General features: G+C 34.1%; 2 pseudogenes; both read left to right on the forward strand.

The window, feature by feature from the left end:
- The first annotated feature begins 127 nt into the window (after window positions 1–127).
- LOC120176969 lies at window positions 128–4,092 on the forward strand (annotated as a pseudogene).
- A 6,437-nt stretch (window positions 4,093–10,529) lies between these two features.
- On the forward strand, window positions 10,530–20,004 carry LOC120176977 (annotated as a pseudogene).
- Window positions 20,005–20,776: the final 772 nt, after the last annotated feature.

Here is a 20,776-nt window from a genome sequence, read left to right on the forward strand (position 1 = left end):
ACCTTCCGCATAACAATAAAACTCACCTCTTTCGCGCCGTTGGTGTTTGTTTGCTTTTCTCTTCGTAATTACTCTTTTTTCTCGAGAGAAAAAAAAAAGTAGAAAAAAACAGAGAGGGAGAGGAAGATTGATGGGGCGATACGGCGTCGAAGCGGCAGTGATATCGTACAAGGTAAACGACGAAGGAAATGGATGGCGTGACATTAACGATTCAACGCTCTGGCAGGATCGCATTTTTCACATCCTCGCCGCCCTTTACTTTCTCGTCACCATCGTTGCTCTTGTATGGCCTCTCCTCCCTTTTTCCATCACTTTTATATTTATTTATTTACTTGTAAGTGATTAGGGTTTATCTCTGCTTGATTGGCGTTGTCTAGGAACACTTGCGAGTTGCGATTATTGCTTACGATCAAGATTCTGTTTCATTACTTTTAGTTTTACGTAATATAAGAAGATTTTCTGTACGTCGTTGTCATGGATAGCTATTTTCAGTTACAATCTTTGTTCGCAACTCTTTTATTTGTTGACTTTTATAGGTTCAATTGATACTGATACATTTGAGAGTTCCTGAGTTTGGTTGGACAACGCAGAAGGTCTTCCATTTACTAAATTTTCTGTTGAATGGGGGTTCGTATCTGAACTTTTTTTTAATCACTTTTTCCCCCATGTAATTTGGTTTGTCAATTTATCATGGTTTTATTTGTATGACAGTTCGTGGGCTAGTCTTTGTTTTCAGGTGGAATGTGCAGGGCTTGCATCCAGAGGTTTGTATTTTTATGTTCTCTGGCTTGAATTATTCACAATTTGTTGCATTACTTGCATTTTTGGTAGATTGTTCAACATATATTGCTGGACATGCCAAGTCTAGCCTTCTTCACAACATATGCACTTCTGGTTTTGTTTTGGGCTGAGATCTACTACCAGGTTAGATTATTTGAGCTTTGCCGGTTTGCATTGGCGTTGCTGTCTTTATTGTTTTGAAAGAATTAGCTTTATATCTTAACTCTGCCTTCCTGAAACAGGCACGAGCCGAATCAACTGATGGACTTAGGCCGATTTTCTTTGCAATAAATGCGTTGGTTTATACTATTCAGGTGAAGTATATTTTCTATTATTTCGTTTAAAGTGCCAGTAGAAGGAAAATTTGAAATTCCTTCTACTGGAAGGCTTAATTATTTAGATGAATAATTTGTTCAAAATCGGTAAATCTTTAGCTGAGATAAGGGCAGTAAATTTTGACAGTGGATTGGCACTGTTTGATGACTTATTTACTAAATACTGTGAATCGAATCATATCACTGGGCTTATTTTTCATAAACGATCTTCCTTCCTTTTTCTTGGGGGAGAGTCTAAATATTGTGCTCCGTGTGGCAAGATTGCGGTAGACTGATTTTCTGCTTTAGTTCTTTAATTGTATGAGAATCAAACTAGGAAATAGTCAAGGGCCCAGTTTGTGGTGTCCAGAATAATTCTATATTTGAAGGTATGATCTTGCAACAAATTTTCTACGTTTTGCATTACATTTCTATATGTCCAGCTATTCACGAGGCATTGGTGTCTTTATTCATTCATATGTCGTCTTCCATCAGAAGTTTCTTGGCGTTGGTTATGTCATACTCTGAAGTTCCTTCTCATAGATATTTGCCTCCAATAAGTCGAGTATTCTATTACCAATAGGGATTTGAGTTTGACACCTATTCTATAGTCCCAGCTGTCAATATACTAAAATGAAATTTCTTGTGCTTTATGCATCACCCTAATATTTCTTTTCCTTTTTGACTCTACTCTTGTCAACTGTTAGCCATGATTTAAGACACTGCATCTAAGATGCTTTAGCAAAGAAGTCAGGTAATTTGTAGTTCTTCAGTATCCCATTCCTGCTATCTCTTTGTTAACTTAGTGATTAGTGGCTCTGACCCGTACCAATTGTTTTTTTTATTTTTTATTTCACATTACCTTTAACCTGGTTGGAATTTATCATCAACTTATCTTGCTTTATTTATGTGTCGAGCTATATTCAATGAGAGGCTGACCTGTGCACACTGCTTATTTACGTTTTTGCAATAGCTTCCTTTTTCTTATTACTTTACACGGTTTCTTTTGCTGGAATATGCCAACAAGCTACCCTGATGCTGGCCTCTATAAATCATGGTCCTATGAAAGTTAGATCATAAAAAATCTTGTTAGATAGGTTAGAATATATTTCCTTTACTAGAACAGTGTCTAATATGTAAATGGCACTTTTTGTAGATTTTAGTATCAAATTGGACGTACAGTATAGCATTTTTTTCATCCTAGGACGTTCAGTTTCAGCCTTGTTGGAAACTGTTGCATGCTTGATTTTCTTTGGAAGTGTGACTTTTGACGAGGGAATTGATTTCAGATTGCAATCTGGCTGGTATTATGGTGGAAGTATATCCCAGTTTTTGGTCATTATATCGAAGATGTTTTTTCTGGTAAGTATTTGTTGTATCCTTAGATGATTTAATTGTTAACACAATTGAGTTAGTGTGCTCTCTAAATTCATCATGGATAATCACTTGGTAATTTGGAATGCTTTATAGATACCAATCACATGGTATTTTGTTTCGATAATGAATGGAAGTTTTTTATCCTCACTATATAAATGGGCAGGTGTGTCATGTTTGCAGCCCTTGGGGTTTTACTATGGTGGAAGGTAATATTGCCATATATAGTACTTTAGTCAACATTTATGCTAATAGTTGATAATTCAGTTGGCAGTAATGCAATAATTATATTTATTGATAAATAAGTTCTTGGGTATTTGGTACTCTCAGAGAAAATTATTGTTGGCCATTTTTGTTTTTTTATGGTCATGTGTATTTTCTCTCCCATTCATTTCCTTAATAACAGTGTAACAATATCATCAATATACTGTGTTTGGATGGGCATGGAAAGTATATATATGTATATAACTTATTAAATCCTTGCAGGGTTTTGTTAATGTTGCAGCGGTTCCCTGTAGAGTCCCAAGGGCGGCGTAATAAGCTGCAAGAAGTACATATTTACTTCAACAATAGATTTGGTTTTTGAGACGCACGATTTGGTCTTCTATTTACAACATTTTATTGTTTTTTTCTTTTTTACTGGACAGGTTGGTTATGTGACCATCATATGCGTCTTGTGTTTCCTAGTCAGATGCATCATGGTAGATTATTTATTTCCTTTCTGGCTTTACTAAGTAACACTACACATTTCAAATTGACAATAGTAGAAGCATGTTCTGTAGACCTTTGTGAAACCTCTAGATATGTATAATGTTATAAGCACTTTTATTTGAAAATAGAAGCATAATAGTTGTACCATTTAGCTGCTAGTTGGTTTAACTTATTGATGTCTAAAGTGTTTTTTCCTAATTTGCGCTCTATTGTTATTTTTTTGTTTTAGATGTGCTTTTCTGCATTTGACAAAGCTGCTGATCTTCGATGTTCTGAGCCATCCGGTTATAAACTTCATTTATTATCTGGTATGTTTTAATGAATATCCTGGACCATGCTGGTAATTTCTGCATTCTGTTTTCCTTGTTAGTTAGCTGTTAACTTAAATGCATGTTTCAAGGTATTTGGCGAGCAACTGACAAGACTTTGCATCAGATTGTCATGTGGAAGAATTTGTTTGATGCAGTTGAGTTGTGACTATATATCTGCGGAGTAAAGTTTATAAGTTTTGGGAGAGCAACTTGAGGCTCGGGAGTTACTTCAATGACAAAATGTTGCATACAGTTTAGCAGTTAGACCACCTCGTACTTTATATCATTATTTGCAAATTAGGTTTAATAACGTTACCTATGTGTGTAGTTGATGGTATTTTCTTCACGTCTTTCTAATTTTTTCCCATCATCTCCACTTGCTTTTAATTGCTTATGTATATTCATTTTGGTTGAACATGTATACAAATAAGGCTGCTATTATTATTTTTCTTGGGCGGTCGGTGGAGATATTACCTTCAGCTTTGGTCCTTTTCATTTTGCGGAAGCTGCCACCAAGACGAGGTATTACCCAGTATCATCCGATACACTGATCTTCACAGGTCGAAAATGACGGGACGCAAGAACCAATCATAGTAATGATTTTCAACATAGCTTCTGCACCCTGTAAAGAAAGCACAGACAAATTAAAATAGGTACATGAATTCTACAACTTTTTTAATCCCTTTAAAATAAGGAAGGTTGTGGATTCTGGTGATAAATCGATACCATTTTGCAAAAGCCTGCCAGCGTGTACTAACAAATATGTATCTATGTATGTAGAGATCTTATGGAATACACAGATGAAACTGAGACATGCATAAATACGAGACATAACGCGCTTGATTGCATAAACGTGATTAATAGGTTTCTTTTAGTAAGGTTGATGTGTGTTGATGCTCGATCTTACCGAATCAATATATAGAGAAGAGTTGAGAGATAGAAGACGAAATTTATTTTCATTAAAAAAACAAAGGATTGAGATTTCAATTGTTGGCACTTTGAACAATATATAAGAGCCAAGTTCATGAAGGTTTGACTTGTTGATAGAACAAAAACCTACCATTCTAAGCCTCTTTGATTTGAACCTAACTCTGCTTGGTCAGTTCAAGATTCATAGAAACATAAAAGGTCAAATTTAAGTAAATTTAAAAAGTTGGTAAAATTTTCAAATAATTATATAATGATATTAAATTTTTATAAGTCATTGTAATATTAAAGCGATTAATTTTTAATAGTCTGGTAAATTTAAATAACCATTTTATAAATTTTAGAACTTTAACGAGTAAAACAATAATTGTAACTTAATTCGATGTATTTCATACTTATTTCTTGTATTATATATAACGATAGTTGTAAGAGTTTTCTTTCTCCATAAGCTACCTTAATCCATCCACCATCTTAATACAAAGATGTGTCCAAATTTTGTCTTGAAAAGTATTTTAATGTTTTAAGAGTTTTTCGTTAAAAATAGGTGTTTAATGTTTTTAACATTATGCTTTTAGGAGTCTGCCATTAAAAATCATCGTTAAGTGACCGTTAAGTGACACATATCTTGTTCTGGTAATTTTGAGAATTCCCAACAGCCTTCCACACACACCCAAAACCTTTCCTCTGTGCCTTCTCCCCGCCTTCCCCCTCTATGTCGGTCGGCCTGTCGACGGTAATCATCACCGTCACTATCATCGGCACCGGCGTCGACCCCGGACCAAACCCCATTGAACTTTCATCATAACATGCCACCATTTGTAGTAAAAAAGCATTAAAAAGTTTGTCGATTTTTAAACCACTGTCGTCGTTCTTCATCGGTTTCGACTGATTTCGAGGTCCATAAGCTACACTGTTGGTTGTTCTTCGTCGGTTTCGACCGATTTCGAGGTCCATAAGCCACACCGCTACCACCACTCAAACCACTGTGCAATTCTGATCAAAACCAACCATTCAACGATGACTATAGTGGTCGGAGATGGATAACAACCGTTTTAGGGTTTTTATACTTTTAAGTAAAAAGTTGGGTTTTTTTTTAAAAAATAAACATTTTATTTTTTTAATTAAAAAATAATTTTTTTATTATTAAAAATTAAAAATTAAGCGGTATGCACTTAAAAGTATAACTGAGAAAATGTTAGGCACATATTTTTAGCGAAAAATTCTTTAGGTACTAAAATATTTTTCGAGGCAAATTTAGTCATTTAATTTTGTATTAAGCCTAAAGAAAAAATAATTAAATACGTCTGGGGTAGATTAACACCGTCGGGGGACACTGTTATCCATATATCAAACAATAATTATGTTTTAATTATAAGGAATTATTTGTTTATATTTACTAACATGTCTAAAATTACTGTCAACCTCTCCTTCACAACTCATTCGTTTCGCATGGAGAAAATAAGCCTCCGGTAATGGTTCAGAGAAGTGGAGCCCCTACAACGACGACTAGTTTCGCTTCTTCTTTTTACCGAGTGACTCAGCTGAGTCGGTCTACCGCCGAGTTTTTACCGACAAATGTCTGGCATCGAGTGGCGTTGCTCCGATGCGGATAAAGTGTAGTTTGATGGCAAGGCAAGCATTTGAGAGAAAAACCCACTTGCTTGTTGTCCAAGTTTGGCCGAATTTTAAGTAAACAAGCTAATGAAAGGAAACAAGAGTTATATTCGAGTCTTCAAGACTAGACCAAAAGCATATTTTTCATCCTTGGTGAATAGGTAAAGAATCACCGAATTTGCCATGAAATTCTTTTTATTATATTATTATTATTATTATTATTATTATTATTATTATTATTATTATTATTATTAAAGCATATAATTTTCTTCTACAAAACTATGGATATTTATTATGCTATTTCTCTCTATATATATAACTTTTTTTAATTAAATTCTTATTTTACTAAATTAAAATAAGAATTTTATTTTTACATTTGTATTGGATTCGATCAGGTCAAATTTTATTTTTTATCCTAAAGTTCGAGTCGATTTTCGAGTCAAGTTGAAGGAGATGTAACTGATCAGGTTGGTCGAAAACTTGAGCGTTATCATCCTTAATTCCACCTAATACTATCCTTATGTGAAGCAAGGAAATTCATGGGTCAAAATTTTTCGTTTGTCTCTATACTATTGTTGAATTGTGGATTTAGTACCTAAGCTTTACTTTTATAAAATTTGATCCTTATACCTTTTGAGCTTTAAAATTCAAGTATTAATATAAACGATCCAATGATAATATGACTAAATATTAGGGACTAAATATGATGGAAATCAATGAACAATAATTGAATCTATAACTTCTGCATAGCAACATAATTTGATTTAACTAATTTAGTGGAAAAATCTGAAAAATATAGGATTAGAAATGATCAAATTATAATATAGGGGATGAATACGTAACATTTACATACTAGAAAATGATAATATTAGAACTTGACCAAATTTGACTCAATTAATAAATCCAAATATGATATAATAGTTTAGGTGAACAGTACGCAAAGAGCATGACATCATATTCTGTTACATCAACAAAACATTCTAATATTAACCAAACAAATCAAAGCATAGAGTCTTCAGAACCCTTCTCTTTCATCTTTACTTGATTAAAAATTTCTTGACGCCACAATTTCATCTCATCTTTGTGCTTTCCTTTTTCAGTTGTCTGATTTTCATCCTCCAAAATCTCGTAAACCTTTAAGTTCTGGTAATTTCTTTAATTGTCTTTGTATCATCTTTTTTTCATGGTTATGATCATTTCTTTCAACTCTTTTCTTTCTTTATGTTTTTGAATCTTCTCATAATTACTTTTGATATCTTTCTCTTTCCATGTCTGGTAAGTTTATCTCTTTTTACCATGTTGCTTTTTCTTTTCTCGCTTTTTTTTTTTTCAAACTTTTTAATGATTTTTTTGTTTTGATATCTTCAAATTCTACTTTAGTCTCGTTATTAGTTTGGTAAGTATTTCTATCTTTCCTATTTACTTTTTTTTTGTACATTAAAGTTTAGGTAAGGGATGGCTCCCCAATCCAGGGCCAGAGCATACCTAAGACTCAATTTGGATTTACATAAGAATTTACATATTGCTCACCAAAAGTGACGGTGATAGGATTCAAACTTAGTCTTATAAGCTCAAATTCTTGAACCCCAACCACTTGTGCCAACACTCATCGTCCTTTCCTATTTACCTTTGCTATAATTGATTCTCGATGTATTTCTTTTCAATTAATATTGATTGAATCGTTTTCCTTTATTTTATTGTTTTTTATTTGAATTTGAAATTGGTTTTATGTTTTCTTTAGTGCCATTTGAATTTGATCATCAAATTTGTTAGTCATAGGCTCATAGCTCTTATAGTTAGATAGAGAAAATTATCTTATTCGTTTATATATATATATATATATAGCAAAAATTATAATTATAACGTATGTTATTCAAATATACGTTATGTTTTTAAAATTTATAATTTAAAAATACATAAAATATAAAGATTTATTTATCTATTGATAAGGAAAAAGGATGAGATTATCCAAAAACTAGTTTCAGATATTAATCTAGATTAAATGATATATTTATCAAATATAAATTTTATTGACGAAAGACTATAATTTCAAGTTAAATTTAATTGTGTTAAATATATAAATAAAGGTTAACATCTAGAGTCAAATTTAAATCGTAAGTATAATTATTGATTCAATGTAAAAAGTTGAGGTACATATAGTTTACTGTGTATAACTATAAACTTGATCTAATTTTGATTAATAGAATTTAAGCTAGAGAAAATCGTGAATGATTCATATTAGCATATGATGATATCCTTATTTTATGTTATTTGAATTTATAATCGAATATAGAATATCTATACGAATAATTGAATTTGGGTAAATTACGCTTTTAATACCTAATTTATCAGTTTTGGTTCCTTTTAGTACCTAAATTTTCATTTTTTTCAAACTCATACCTAATGTTTAGTCTTTATTTCATTTTAGTACCCCGTACAAAATTTAATATTAAATTTTGATTTTTTTTGGAAGTTTAGGTACTAAAAAGAACCAATCTAATAGTTTTAGGTACTAAATGTGTTAAGGTTTTAACATTGGGGGTACTAAAATAAATAAAAACTAAATATTAGGTATGGTTTAAAAATAAAAGTTTAGGTGCTAAAACAATGTTTATGTGTTAAAATAGACCAAAACTGATAGTCTAGATAACAAATGAGTAGTCTAATTTGAATGACTTGTGGGTGTGAAATCAGCAAAACATTATAATATTAACCAAACAAACCAAAGCATAGAATCTCCAGAAACATTCCCTTCCATGTTTATTTGATTATAAATTCCTTGGTGCCACAATTACATCTTATCTCTATACTTTCCTTCTTTCAATTGTTTGATTTTCATTCTCCAAAATCTAGTCAACCTTCACATTCTGATAATTTCTTTCATTATCTTCTTAATTCTCTTATGATCTCTCTCTCTCTCTTTCATTCTTCTAACCATTTCTTTGAACTTTTTTCTTTCTTTGTGTTTTTGAATCTTCTCATAATTTGTCTAACTCCTTATGATATCTCTCTATTTCCAAGTCTAATAAGTCTATCTCCTTTTACTATGATTTATTTTCTCTGTTTCTTGCTTCCCCCCCCCCCCAAATTTTTAGTGATATTTTTCACATTCTGATCTCTACAAATTCTTCTCTTTCTTCATGTTTTGATTATTCTTGCAATTCTTCTAGTTCAGTATCTCTTTTTCAGTTTGGCAAGTTTTTCGATCTTTTCTATATATCTTTGTTGTAATTGATTCTCGATGTATTTCTTTTCTTTTCAATTCATATTGGTTGACTCATTTTTTTATTTTTTTATTTTTTCTATTTGAATTTGAAATTGATTTTATGTTTTCTTTAGCACCATTTGAATTTAATCATCAAATTTATTAGTCATTAACTCATAGATGATAGTTATATAGAGAAAATTAGTATTTTATTCAGATATGATATATACATTATGTTTTTAATATTTATAATTTAAAAAATACATAAAATATAAATGTGTTAAATTTATATAAATCTCGATTATAATTATATTTTTATAAATAAATTATAAATTTGATTGACCAAAGGCCATATTTTTAAGTTTAAATTTAATTGTGTTAAGTATATAAGAGTTAATTGCACCACATATTCTCAAAGTATGAGCCTCTCTCTAAACTTTTAAATGTTCCAATTTCAATACATAAACTATGATTATCATTCTAATTACTATAGCATGAATCAAGTTACTTCAGTGGTGAAAGGAATGATTGTTATGCTTATAGAGGTCATAGGTTTGAGCACAACAAATTACAAATATTTGAACGTTTATTTTCAATGGTTGAGAACTTTAGAATATATACTACCTCTCGTAAGTACCCTAAATTAATAAAAAAAAATATTTAAATACTATAATATGTAAGTATAAGTATTGACTTAAAGTAAAAAGTTGAGGTTACTTATAGCTTACCATGTATAACTAGATGTAATTTTGATTAATAGAATTTAAGGTAAAGAAAATAATGAATGATTCATGGAATTAAATATTAGTATGTGATGATGGCATTGGATTTATAATCGAATATGGGATATATCTATAAGGATAATTGTATTTGTGTTGGGGTGTGAAATTGCAGTTTGAAGGAGAAAGTTTAGTTTGGGTAAAATACACATTTAATATCTAAACTATCAGTTTTGGTCCATTTTAGTATCTAAACTTTCAATGTTTTCAAAATCATAACTAAAGTTTAGTTTTTTTTTCATTTTAATACCCCTTCAAGATTTGACATTAAATTTTGATTTTTTTTTAAAAGTTTAGGTACTAAAATGGACCAAAACTGGTAGTTTACGTACTAAAAGCGTTAAGGTTTTAACATTGGGGGTATTAAAATGAAACAAAAACTAATGTTAGGTATGATTTTGAAAAAAAATGAAAGTTTATGTATTAAAATAAACCAAAAGTAATAGTTTAGATAGTAAATGTGTAGTTTACCCTTTAATTTTTAATGACTTGTGGGTGTGAAATTGCAGTTTGAAGGAGAATGGGGAGGACAATTAAGGTGTTTGGGTTTGCACCAGCGGTAACAGTGGAGGAAGTGAAGCAATTCGTGGAGAATTACACGGGTGAAGGAAGCGTGGAAGTCTTCAAAGTAGGGCAAAGAGAAGGCGGTAGAGCACACGTCAAGGTCCAGTTTAAAAGCGACGACAGTGTCCAAAGAATCTTGTCATGGATCGCTACTCGAGCACTATGGCACAATGACTCTTATATGAAAGCATGGCCCATGAAACACAACATCATCCCACAACCCAAGCTCAAAGTCGATCTCGTCAGCATCGACGATCTGATGTTGAATTTTGGTTGTCCGATCTCACAAGTTCTCCGTACTTTGGAACCAGCCTCGTGTTTCCTTCAAGTATGGTTTAAAAATGGACAAATTATACTTCTTTCTCTCTTACAATTAAGTGGACTACAAACTCGAATTGCTCAACGTCAATGTCTAACGGATTGTGTTGTATTTTCTGTCTGATGGAACAAATAAATGTCTTGTTATTCAGGTATGTTTGTTTGAATCTCATTGCTTTAATTTGGATCTTCTCTTATATAGTAAATTTTGGGTGACTTAAATCCTTCAACTTATTCATTTTTTTCTATATTGGTACCTACACTTTTTTATACAAATTAGTATATGAACTTGTTTACTTTTTCTGATGCCGTTTTTTTATAAACGATTTTATTTATTTTACAAATTTATAAAAATTTTAATTATTATATATATTAATATTTTCTATATTATCTTACAATTTATCATAATTTTTATAATGCAGGCCAAAAAAATAGATACCCATTTAAGAAAATAGATAAATCTTAGTATTAAACAAAAAATTAAGTACCAAAATTAAAAAAAAGAGATTTAAAGTCTAAAACATGATTTATTCCTCAATTTTAATATTTTGTTATAAAAAAAATTACGGTATATGTTTTTAAGAATGAAGTATGGACTTTGGAGTATAATTATAGTGTTTGCTAACATTAAATATTGAATAATTATATTGTTTAATAATAGTATTTTTAGTTTTGTTTTTTAAATTATTTTAATATTATCAATATAATACTCTATATTATTTTAAATATTTTGAATAAACAAAACAATTATATTTTAACAAACACAAAGACAAACTTTCTTAAATATAATTTTTAATAAAAATAGTTTTACATTTTCACTCCCTTTTCCTTTCCTACATGTTGTATTCAACATTTTTTTGAATTAATCACTGTTACCCGATCTATTGACTGACTAATCCAGATCGGGTACTGCAGAGGCGAGGGCGACACTCCCAACCCAGTTTGCTCAATTCACAAACGCCATGATTCGAACTCCTGATATTGCTTAAGGGATCTAGTGCCTCATCCCACTAGACTAACTGGTTGTCGGTCATTTAATATTTTTTATTGTGAAACTCAGTTAGTTTTATTGAAAATTTTGTTTGAAAATAAATTAAATATGATTATTAACTTAATTATGCACCTCGTATCTTATATTGTAGTTGCTAGGAGCCCCTCGGGTTTATGAGAGAGATCCATCAAAGGAAGTCACAAAGGATGAACAGTGTGGGTTAGGGAAGTGGATTTCACACCAGGCAAATGCATTGGCCAATCTTTTGCAATATGTTTTGGAGCTTCCTCGATCAGTTCAACTTCCCATTTTGTTGTTCAAGAGAGTAGAAGACAATTTTCTTCCCCAACAAGGATCAACCTTCTCATCCAACACCGATCTCGTCCCCATCATAAACCCACCCGCACCCATTCACATACCCTACAACATCTTGTTCCAAGTTAATTCTTTGATATAACATAGATTTCTTCCTCCCATCGCACTCGATTCTCGGTTCTTCGAGTCTGTCAATCCTATTGGGAAATTAAACGAGTAATTTCCCTATAACCAGATTAGTGAGAATGCGAAATAAAAGTGGAATAATAACACCTAAAATTGATAACAGAGTTCGGCCAATTATGCCTACGTTTCCAGACTGCTGCAGATCTTTTATTAAAGGGAGAAAAAATTACAGGTGTTTACAAAACACTCACAAGAAAACTCTCTAAAATCTTTAGTATTGAGACAAATAAATGATTTGGGATTATTTTGAAGCTAAATGGGTTAGGGTATTTATAGTTGAAGATGAAGGATTAATCTTATAAATACCCTAAAGTACAGGGACTAAATTTGGTAATCTTCCCTTACCAAAATTTCAACAAAAACAACCCCTTTTTGACTTCACCATTTGGTGCCCCTTTTTTGACTATTTCATTCGGTGCATTGCTTGACCTTCAACAATCTCCCACTTGAAGACTAATTTTAATCTCTCTTCACACCTTGATCAATGCATCAACATTTCTGGTCTTGTTACTCTAGCATGCCAACTGAAGCTGAACACAACTTCAATTTTTCCGTAGTCACCATCTTTGTTAACATGTCTGTCGGATTTTGAGCTCCACTAATCTTTTCAAGTTTCAAAATCCCATCTTCCAGAAGAGACCGGATAAAATGATATCGCAATTGTATGTGCTTCATCCTGGAATGAAAAGACAGATTCTTTGCTAGATGGATAACACTTTGACTATCGCAACTTTGGAGCCAAACCATCTCCTTGCTGGCTTCCGTAACAACGACATATTCTGCTTTAGTTGTGGAGAGAGCAACTATCTTCTGTAGTTGAGAAACACAACTTACTACGGTACCTCCTAGAGTATAAACATATCCTATAGTGCTTCTTCTGATGTCAACATTTTCGGCTAAGTCAGCATCTACATAACCTATCAGTATCATATCTCCACCTTTGAAACAAAGTACTTTGTTTGTGGTACCCCGCATATATCTAAGGATCCATTTGACTGCTTCCCAGTGTACCTTGCCCGGATTATTCATGTACCTGCTAACAGCTCCCACTGCATGAGTTATATCTGGTCTAGTACAAACCATGGCATACATCAGACTTCCAATTGCTGAGGCATACATCACCTTCACATGTGTGCACGTTCTTCCTCCGTCTTTGGTGATTGTTCTTTGAAGAGTCTAAAATGAACACCTAAAGGTGTACTTACTGGTTTAACATCTTGCATGTTGAAATTGGAGAGTACTTTGTTGATGTACTCAGCCTGTGATAACATCAAAGTCCCTGACTTTGTGTCTCTCTTAATCCTCATCCCAAGAATATGCTTTGCAATACCCAGATCTTTCATTGCAAACTGCTTCGACAATTTTTGCTTCAAGTTTATAATCTCTTGCATGTCTGAGCCTGCAACGAGCATGTCATCAATGTACAAAAATAAAATAATGAAGTTGTTGTCAAACTTCTTGATGTAGAAACAATGATCTGCTTAGCATCTGGTAAAACCACTGCTACCCATGAAGCTATCGAACTTCTTGTACCACTGTCTAGGAGCTTGTTTTAAACCATACAAGCTCTTCTTCAACGTGCATACCAGGTTTTTCTTGTCTGCCTCTATAAAGCCTTATGGATACCTCATATAGATTTCTTCCTCTAAATCATCATGAAGGAAAGCTATCCCTACATCTAACTGCTCAAGATGTAGATTCTTTGCAGCTACAATTTTCAACACCACTCTGATTGTAGACAACTTCACGACTTGAGAGAAAATTTCATTGTAGTCAATACCTTTTTTTTGCTAAAAACCTTTGACAACCAATCTTTCTTTGTAGCGTTAGCTTCCATCGTGCTCTTCTTTGATCCTGTAAACTCACTTGTTATGGAGCGCTTTCTTGTCTGGTTGTAATTCAGCTAATTCCCACATCTGATTTGACATAAATGAGTCTATCTCATCTTTCATGGAAGACTCCCACTTGATTGAATCCTCCACCTGCATTGCTTCATCGTAGCACTCTGGTTCACCATTGTTTGTCAGCAACAAGTAGTGCAAATAAGGTGAATAATGTTGGGTTGGTTTAAGAATTCTGGAGGAACGTTTCAGTTCTGGTGTGCCTGGTTCTTCTTGAATTGCTTCAGGACTGATCTGAACATTATTTCCAGAAATCTCCTCAAACTCATCAAATTCCTTTGTTTCATCTTCGGTATTGGAGCTACTTGATTCTATGATTGACCTGTCTTTGTACATCACATTCTCATTGAAAATGAAATCTCTGCTTCTGATGATCTTTCAATTTTCATAGTCCCAAAAACGGTAACCAAACTCATCACCACCATAACCAACAAAGACATATTTGTTGCACTTAGCATCAAGTTTACTTCTTTCAGCAGAATTTATGTGTACATTACAACCAAACTTTCTACTCCAAACTTCCTCTGGTATTCCACCATCCAAGGGAACGAAGGCCCACGGTTGATCAGGTAAGTTGCAGTGTTGATAGCTTCAGCCCATAGTAATTTGGGCAAGACGGCATGTATCCTAATACTTCTGGCACGTTCATTCAGAGTTCTGTTCATGCGCTCTTCTACGCCATTCTGCTGCGGTGTCATGGGAACTGTTGTCTCCATCTTGATCCCATTGTTTGTGCAAAATTCTCTGAATCTACTATTTTTGTACTCTTCTCTATTATCAGACCTCAACCACTTGACTTTCAAACCAATCTCATTTTCCACATGGCCTTCCATTTTCTGAAGATATCAAAGACTTCTGATTTCTTCTTTAGAAAATAAACTTACACCTTTCTAGTAGAATCATCGATGAATGTGACATAATATAGTGAGCCTACAAAAGATGGAACTAGAGATGGTCCCCATACATCAGTATGAACCAACTCTAACTTTTCAGCCTTGGGTGTCTTGCCAATCTTTATAAAACTGACTTTATTTTGTTTGCCAAAGATGCAATCCTCACATAGTCTGACATTTATACTCTTTAGATCCGGCAGCTTCCCTTTTGACAAAAGTGTATTCATCCCTTTTTCGCTCATATGGTCAAGCCTTTGGTGAAATAGGTTTGATTTTTCATTAGCATCTGCTACTGTAATGATATTCTCCAAGTTTGAGGTTACATAGAGAGTATCAGTCTTCTTACCACGAGTAGTGACAAGTGCTCCTTTGGTAATCTTCCATTCACAGCCTGAAAAGGTTGTACAATATCCTTCTCCATCAAGCTATCCAACAGAAATCAAATTTCTTTTAAGGCCAGGAATATGTCTCACTCCTTTCAACTTCCAGGTGGTCTGGTTTGACAACTTTATTCAGATGTCTCCTTTTCCTACGATCTTCAAGGTTTCATCATCAGCTAGATGAACCTTCCCAAAATCACCATTGAAATAGTTCTCCATTATTTCTTGGCATGGGGTGGAGTGGAAAGATGCCCCTGAATCCAAGATCCATGATTCAATCAGACTATTGATGCTTAGAATCATGGCATCACCTTTTTCCTCTGTCACGTTGGCAGATTCCTGTGCGCCGGTATATTTCTTCTTTGCTCGATAATCTCTTTTAAAGTGACCCTTCTTACCATAATTATAATAGTTAAAATCTTTCTTTCTCATTCTTGATTTTCCCCTTCTAGATTTCGATATGTCACGATTTGGATTTCTTTATGAAGTTCTCCCTCTAGACTCTGTGTGCAAGGCTGAGGAGCTTGATGCTTCACCCGATTCTCTCCGTCGAATTTCTTCACTCAATACCATATCCCAAACATCGTCAAATTTCAATTTACTATTTCCCGACGAGCTACTAACTGCTATAACAGTAGCATTCCAACTGTCTGGTAGAGAAGATAAGAGAATTAAAGCTCAAAATTCATCATCGAATTCAATTTCCATGGAACTCAACTGGGTTGTGATTGTGTTGAGTTCATTTAGGTGTTGAGCCACTAATGCCCCTTCTGCCATCCGCAAATTGAATAATCACCTCATCAAGTGAATTTTGTTTGAGGCCGATGGGTTCTCATCCATACTGGAGAGAGCCGCCATAAGACCCGTCGTGGTCTTTTCCTTTGCTATGTTGAAAGCAACATTGCGGGATAACGTCAGTCGGATAACTCCGAGGGCTTGTTTGTCAAGAAGAGTCCAGTCTTCATCCTTCATGCCCTCTGGTTGTTTTCCTAAGAGAGGTTGATATAGCTTTTTCTAGTATAAAAAATCTTCAATGTGCATCTTTCAAAAGCCAAAGTCTGCACCGTCAAACTTCTTAATTTTCACATTCCCTTCGTCTGCAGCCATCGCTCCCACTCGAATCTGACTTCTTTTGGATTGTTTATGACAATTCCTACGAACTACCATGTATTAGAACACCTCCATCAAAAAATTCATATCGCCGATCAAATTTTACTATTCATGAAAATCACTATTCACATGAATAGTAACCTCGTAGAAAAAACTGACAAAATTCACCACCAAAAGCTCTTGATACCAGTTGTTGGGAAATTAAACGAGTAATTTTCCTATAACCAGATTAGTGAAAATGCAAAATAAAAGTGGAATAATAACACCCGAAATTGATAACGAAGTTCGAAACTGCTGCAGATTTTTTACTAAATGGAGAAAAATTTACAGGTGTTTACAAAATACTCACAACTCACAAGAATACTCTCTAAAATCTTTAGTATTGGGAGAAAGAAATATTTGGGATTATTTTGAAGCTAAATGGGTTAAGGTATTTATAGTTGAAGCTGAATGACTAATCTTGTAAATACTCTAAAGTACAGGGACTAAATTTGGTAATTTCCTCTTACTAAAATTTCAACAAAAATAGCCCCTTTTTGACTTCACCATTCAGTGACCCTTTTTTGACTATTTCATTCAGTACATTGCTTGACTTTCAACAGATCCCACCTAGATCGATACCGTGTTCATCGAGCATGAGCTGGATAAAATGTTTAGCCTCAAACATTGTTGTTATAAGCCTGTTAAATGGTTGAATAAGAAATACAAGGAATATCGCAATAAGCCTTATAGACCTTCTGTTCTTCCTGAAGGGTTGGTAGCCATTAGAAGGATTCAAGTGACACCTTCTAAGGTTTAATTTATTGGTCTGGATATCAATCTCTCCAACCGTGTTCTTCGAAGTTATATCAAAGATATCGATGATTTTCTTCGAGTATCTTTCGTGGACGCGGAGCTCGGAAAGATACATTCATCTGATTTGTTGTCATCGAGCACATCAATTACTGATGGAAAGCCTACTAGGCTATATTAGAGGATATTGTCGACTCTCTAAAATGGTATACTTTTGGGAACAAGAAATTCGAGTTTTTTACTGGTTCGAAAAGTCAATTAAGAGAACACTATCTGGATGTTTGCTTCAAAGCCTGGGTTTACCACAGAGAGTATCCAAGAGAAGACGAGTCATTCCCATGTCATAAGGAATGTGGCCAAATATGCGACTAGATTAAGCCAGTTTCTCAGTTCATCTTGGGAAACCTTACAAGTGAGACAGAACGAAATCGAGATAATTCCTGATCTCGAAGTTGAAATTGGTGAGACCAAGTATAATTTCTCTGACGGTATTGGTAAAATATCTGCTAGACTTGCAGGGAAGTAGCTAGGAAATGTGAATTGAGAAACACTCCATCGGCATTTCAAATTCGGTATGGTGGTTACAAAGGAGTCGTAGTTGTCGATCCATCGTCTTCTTTAAAATTATCCTTGAGAAAGAGTATGCAAAAGTTTGATGCGGACTCTACAAGTCTAGATGTTTTGTCGTGGAGAAAACTTCGCACTTGCTACCTTAACCGACAAAAAATCATCCTTATGTCAACTCTTGGGGTCAAGGATAGTGTTTTCAAGATGAAGCAGAAAGAGTTTTTTTAGCTCAATTGGATGCAATTCTAGTGGATCTAGAAAATGCAAGGGAAGCAATGGATATGATTTGACATGGTTAACTTGTAAGGGTCTTAAGGGAAATGATTATATGCGGTTACAAACGAATTCTGAACCATTTCTTTCGATGATGCTACGAACAATTCGTGCCTCGAAACTGCTTGATTTGATGACGAAAACAAGGATTTTGATTGAGAAATGAGGGATTCTAATGGGGTGTTTGGATGAAACCGGGACACTCGATTATGAACAGGTTTTTGTTCAGTACTCCAACCCTAAGTCGAGGCATTCTTCGAGCGATAGCTTATTAACATTCAACAATCGTCAACCAAATCGAAATTGCCATATCGTGGAGGGGAAGGTCGCAATTGCTAAAAACCCTTTTTTACACCCTAGAGACCTATGGGTTCTACACGCGGTGGATGTTGTGGTCCTGCATCACATGGTGGATTGCATTGTGTTCTCTCAAAAAGGCCCTAGGTATGTCTCTCCAATTCTCGAATGCACTTTCTTCTATATACTTGAGGATCTATATGTGTTGAACACAAATACTTCAAACTAAATAAAGAGTCCAACCAACATATTTTCTCGATTGCTAAGTACTTGTTTTACTGATAGTCGTTACATGATCAAATAGACCTCATCCAAATGAATGTTCTGGCAGTGATCTGGATGGAGATCTGTATTTCATTTTTTGGGATGAAGATCTCATTCCTCCCTACAACTTTCCGCCCATGGATTATCGTGCTGAACAGAGTGCCCCTTTGGATCGTGATGTTACAATTGAGGTATTTGCTAAAATCATTAACATTCATGCTACCACTGCATGAAGCATGTTTGTATTTCTCAGGTTTCGGGTTAGTGTTCGATAGAGGTTCATACACTTATATGTGCAGGATGTGGCGAAATATTTCACGAACTACATACTCAACGACAACTTGGGCGTCATTACTAGTGCCCATACAGTGTTCGTCGACAAAGAACCAACAAAGGCAATGAGCGACCAATGCATTGTTCTCACCAAACTATCGTCCAAAGTCGTCAACTTCCTGAAGACTGGGATTCCAAATACCCAGTCGTTTACACATCGATGAATACCCGGATTTCATGGAAAAGCCTGGCAAGTTAACCTATGACTCCCAATCTGTGATCGGTCGTCTTTACCGCAAGGTGAAAAACATCAAAGTCGAGGTCAATACTGTTAAACATTTCACCAGATCGGTAGAGAAACTTTTCTACGACCCGGACATGGAGTTCGAAGGCTATCTAGCTCATATCAATGATGCCTTGCATTATAAGCAACTGTATGACCATAAGCTGGCTAACCTGATGCTTAAATTCGGGATCAAAACTGAGGCGAAAATTATCATTGAGTGTGTGTTGAAACTGTCCAAATATTACGATAGAAGGGTAGATTTAGATAACATCATTGAAGCGGTGAAATCACCGAGAAAAGAAGCAAAGGTTAGTTCGAGTGCAGAGGATAAGTTTGCAAAAAGCTTCGGCTTGGTACCATGTCACTTATCACCCTAGTTTTTGGGGTTTATCAAGAGATGGGCCCTATGAAGAACATTTCATTAGCTTCCCTTGGTGCATACATGATAAGTTGCTTGCAATTAAGAGGAAAAATCCTCACAAAATTCCAAATCCTTACAAATTCAAATCACTGGAGGGGAGTCGAATTCTAATGGGAAACCCAAAAGGGAAAAGATTAGGGGGAAACCTTCATCCCTAGATATCAAATCCCAAGGATGAGGAACCTAGTGGGTCGAGCTTCTGTTCTTTCATGTGAATCAACTTGTGCACGTCTTTGATTTACCCTAATTACTTGAGCAATGCACATAAATAATTTGTAGTAACAATTTCTTTTATGAAATGAAAACCAATAACTAATCATGATTTTTATATTTATTAAAGTATGAATCCAATTCACCTTTTATAAGTGAATGAGCGTACTCAAGATTATTAAAACAAATTCAAACAATTTAATCTTTATTTGTAACTAAGCTTAAACTTCTAAAGTAAAATTCAATCAAACTTGAACCTATTTTCATCAAAGACATGCAACAGCTCCCAAAGTCCCCAACAACTCTCATCCCTCATCACAAAGAAGCAAGATGGATAGCTTTAAGAAGAAACACATAACCTACTCCTATTGCTACGATCAAACCCAAAACAAAAGAGTAAAATAGTTTGATCCAAGTACGTTCGAAAGAGACTGGTGTCGCGGTCACCGCAGCTGAGCAAGATGATCCGAAGTTGATTCCATCTAACAAATGGGGAAGAAGGCATATTTATCTATGTTATCATGATGTTAGTATAGTTCATCTAATTTAGGCTTCCATTCCATTGTATTAGTTGATGTTATCTCTGACCCTTTACGGATAGAATTTGGGTGATGATTTTTTCAATTTCCTAATTCTATAATCAGTGTGGTTAGAATTTGATTGCATTGTTCCGTTGATTTGAATATTAATGATAAAATTAGAAATCGAACAAAACTTTAA

Source organism: Hibiscus syriacus, unplaced genomic scaffold (assembly GCF_006381635.1).
Source record: "Hibiscus syriacus cultivar Baekdansim isolate YM2019G1 unplaced genomic scaffold, ASM638163v2 tig00112264_pilon, whole genome shotgun sequence".
NCBI classification, from domain to species: domain Eukaryota; kingdom Viridiplantae; phylum Streptophyta; class Magnoliopsida; order Malvales; family Malvaceae; genus Hibiscus; species Hibiscus syriacus.